The 4,329-nt window shown below is 37.3% G+C and overlaps 1 long non-coding RNA gene across 1 annotated transcript; it reads right to left on the bottom strand.

Moving 5' to 3' along the window:
• Window positions 1-18: 18 nt before the first annotated feature.
• LOC129347436 (uncharacterized) lies at window positions 19-3,931 on the bottom strand. The gene is made up of 3 exons (XR_008599550.1): window positions 3,832-3,931; window positions 2,830-2,930; window positions 19-1,065 (listed from the first exon to the last, which is right to left on the bottom strand). It is a non-coding gene; the product is annotated as an uncharacterized LOC129347436 (long non-coding RNA).
• Between the last annotated feature and the right edge of the window lie 398 nt (window positions 3,932-4,329).

Below are 4,329 nucleotides of genomic sequence, written 5' to 3'. Positions count from 1 at the left end.
ACTTACATAATAAATATCACTGTACAATCTTAACCTGAACATTCATATTATTGAGGTAAATTTACATAAATCATGATATTCTACAGTCTTAACTGGAATATTTCTAACATTAATCTTTTTGTATTGTGCTGATAAACAACAATAACCCGACTTTCAGATAATATTTGTTGTCTGTGATTGTGAGACTAAATTCCTCCACATTCTGGAACTGGACTGAATTTCCCAAAATGGAAACATGGACAGAATTTAACACTCCTGTATCCATGGCAACGCTAACGTTTCTGCTTCTTACCAAAGTTCACAACACAAGTAAAGATTTTAATGTAAAACTTCAGGGATGACTGCTGACCATAAGTATTCTGATCAATACTTCATGATCAATATCAGGACAGATGTTACAACTCCAGCTGTTGCATTAGACTGCAGTTATTCACAGAGAAATTAAAACATCACATTCCTCATAAAAACTAGATGGGACTTTTATTAAATAAAGTGTTGGTGAATAAACAGTGTAAAAAGTGCAAAGCAGCTCCATTAAATCAGGAGATGTGAGACTTCCACAGCATGGATCACCATCTGCTGTGTTGATTCATAGCTGAATGTCAGAATGAACTGAGCTAGAAAAGCTGCTTTGAGCTACAACATTACGGTCTGACAATCCAACACCATCACAGTTTTCATCTGGTTGTTTTGCTTCAACATGCTGTGAAGTTCAGTTTTTACCTGAATCAATACAGAAATTCTATTTCCAACCAAGACTGGAATAAAAATTAGAATGTTATGAGGTTATTAATGCAACTAAATCCTTTCAGATGAAATGATTTACTTCTAAGTTCTAATTCAAGTTTCAGTTGGAGCACATTGGATCCACAAAGAAAAACAGCGATACCTTCATAGCAACATTTAATAAACCTAAAGCTTCCCTGTTGGCACATTGGTGGAGTTTGTTACTGAGCATCTGAACCTTAAATCCAGTGAGACGACCATCTTCAGTCGAGGCCAGTCAGAGAACTTCAAGACCTTCCATCAGCTGGACCAGATGTGGCATCATCTCCCTCTGAACATCTGGATGACAGGAGAAAAGACAGAAATCAAACACAGATCACAGAAATACAATTTATTCACTTTCATCATTTTATAAAAGTAGCATGAACTTTATTAAAACTTGACAACATCAGTAATGGAAGTAAATGTTTTTATCTCATGTTGAAGCTAAATTTAAAGTCAATTTTAATGACAGTTTATCCTGAGAGGAGTGAGAATGGAGCTTTTCTTTCCTTTTTAGAATATTCCCTCAAAATATTCTGTTTATTATTGGCTTTAGAAGCATTTTTCTTTACTTATTTATTTTTACATACCTCAGACTGATGCACTTTGCTGGTTTGAAGATAATTTCATGTACAATGACAATAAAGATCTTCTATTATAACATATTTTGCTAAAACAAGAACTGCAAACCTTCTCAACCATCTCTCAGTCTGCAAAATTCCAACTGCGACAAAGAATTATCTGATATATTTATTATTATAATCTTTACTGAACCAGCCCTGGAATTAATAAAAATCTGTATATGGATATGATTTTCTCTGATGGGACCACTAAAACTGCATACAATAAAGTAAATCTCTTCTGCACTGCACACATACTACACTTTTGTATAACTCTGGATGTCAGAGTAAAGGCAGACAGATCCACCGATCAGCCACAACATTCTGACCACTGACAGCTGAAGAGAACAACATCCATCATCTTGTTCTAATGCAACGTTCTGCTGGGAAACCTTGACATTCATGTGGATGTTTGACATGTACCACCACCTAAACACTGCAGGACAAACAACCCCCTAGTCTCCATGGCAACAGCAGTCCTTGATGCCAGCTGCCACCCTCAGCAGGACAAATTAAAACTGCTCAGGAGTGGTCCGAGGAACACGACAGAGCTAAGCTGTTCACCTGGGTTCCACGCTCCCCACATCCAGATCTCATTGAGCATCTGTGGGATGGTCCAGGATCAGCCTGGTCTATGTAGGATCCACCCTGCAACCCACAGGATCCACAGAATCCACAGGATCCCCAGAGGTTCTGATGAACCACTGGGTCAGAGGAGTTTTAGCAGCATAAAGAGACCAACACAGTATTAGTCAGGTGGTCAGAATGTTATACTGTTATATTGTCATGCTGATTATATGATCAGTAAATGTTACCATCAATTATAACGTCCACATTGATCAGGAAAAAAAACAACTATCAGTTCATTCAGAAACTGTGGGGTTAAACCTAAAAACACAGACCTCAACAGCAGTTTGTTTCAAAGCAGAACACAAGCCGGTTTTCACTAAAGAAGCTTTCAGAGCAACAATTAAATGACAGTTTTCTTCTCATTAAGTTCACAGAGTCAGAGTCAGCCAAAATAATGTATACACACATCAGGAAAAGAAAAACTTTAATAAATATTTCATTTTTATAAGTACTTCTATACATATAGATTCCTCTTTCTAAGTTTGATCAAATCACGATAACTCCGTGTCCTGTTGTACGATGTTTTCCCAACAGATGGCGCTATCCTCATGAATGGAGCATCAACAAGTGACATCTACAACACAACAGAAATGTCTGGAAGCCAGTGGCCACCACTTTGACCACCTCTTGTAATTGTAGAGGCCAAAGATAACTTTTATTAATCTCGTGATGTCTGAATAAATTTGGTATTGAAATATTTATGCAAGTTTTTCTTTTCCTGATGTGTGTAAACATTATTGTGGGTGACTCTGTATAATGGGTTTCTGACAGGTCACCAGTCAACATCTTTTTATAATAATGACAAACATACCTGCATTCTACAGGAGTGATTTTCCTCATGTGCAGGTAAAGATGTGTGAGGAGCTTAGAGATGACAGGAGCAGGAGTCATCCTCACTAATTCAGCTTCCACCTAGAAACAGAAAGACCACAAACAAACACACTGATATACTCTCAAACGTTCAACCTCACAGCCTCAAAATATCTGTTTAGGAAGTGTTGTGTTTCTAAATTCTGCTGAAAGCATTGACAGACATTCTCTTACAAGGTTGTGTAAAAAGCAGCCTGTCCTCTGAGCTACTGAGAAATCATCCTGAACAAAGTTTCTACATGTAAATCAGCTCAACAAAAACTAAAGCCTCAGTCAGAGATAACAGGTATCACAAATTATGAAGAACTTTCTTTGTTAACTCAGACTTTCTGCTTCAACCTCACATAAAAAGGGGAGTTTAACTCATCAGGTGACTGAAAATGAACGGCTTGTGCAGTTCTTGATCCAAAAGTAGGATGTTTCAACTCATGATTTACTACAAATACATACAATAATAAATAAATACAATGGCTGGTTGTTAGTTTATTCACTATTAATGTCATTTTATATACTGGATTGAACTTGAGCAGTCGAAGAGAGAAGGAATTTAATGAAATTATGGAGATTCAGAGAGGGAATGTTGCGCAATGTTAAGTTAAGCGTGGTTTAATTCAAACCAGCTGAATGTTAAACTTCAGTGCAGCTCAACGGGTTTCAGTTAACCTTAAAGTAAAATAACTTTTTTAAAAGCTAAAATACACAGCAGAAAAATACAGGTTGAGACGCTCATTCTAATAATGACGGACACCTGCGGCAGCAACTAACACAGGTGTTCAGCGGTAAGTTAGCCACCTGTGCTAATTAGCCCGCTAGCTAACTTAGCCGCTTAGCTAGCTAACGCGTCCGGACCAACTGCTCAAACATGACAAAACAACTCTTCACAAGTCGCTGACTTAACGTACAACAAAACAACGCTACAGGTTAGAAGTATTTATCTTCTTACCGTGTTTTACTCCAAAAACAAGGTCAACAGCAGCCAGAGATGCTACCAGACGTGCCTACCATAGATAAACACAGACTAGATACGCTAGCGCGCTGTCTTCTATACATATCTATGGTCTGACCAATCACTGCTCTCTGGCTCCGCCCTCTGAGAATCTTGTTGTCGTTTGGCTCCACACTTGCTGATGACTACTTCCGGTCTCAGAAAATGAAAAAACGGAGCTTTTTTCGTTTCTGTCTCTTACTAATTTAATTTTTTTGTTATTCTAAATATAAAATGAAAATCAAAGCATTTTGAAAATTTCGTACATCCCTTTTTGCTCATGAAAAGGAAAAACGTCTTGTATTTCAATTTTAATGTTTGTATTTTAAAACAAAAATCAAATAACCACTTTGTTTTTCAATACCCGTTTCAGAACGGAAAATCCAATTACCAGATCCGTACACGGACCTTTTTGCCATCTTCAGGCATGTTTTCATCTTTAAAAAAGAAACGTAT

The sequence above is a fragment of the Amphiprion ocellaris genome, chromosome 18, assembly GCF_022539595.1.
Source record: "Amphiprion ocellaris isolate individual 3 ecotype Okinawa chromosome 18, ASM2253959v1, whole genome shotgun sequence".
NCBI classification, from domain to species: domain Eukaryota; kingdom Metazoa; phylum Chordata; class Actinopteri; family Pomacentridae; genus Amphiprion; species Amphiprion ocellaris.
The sequence above is the reverse complement of the archived record's forward strand: the minus strand, read 5'-3'. Positions and strand labels throughout refer to the sequence as shown.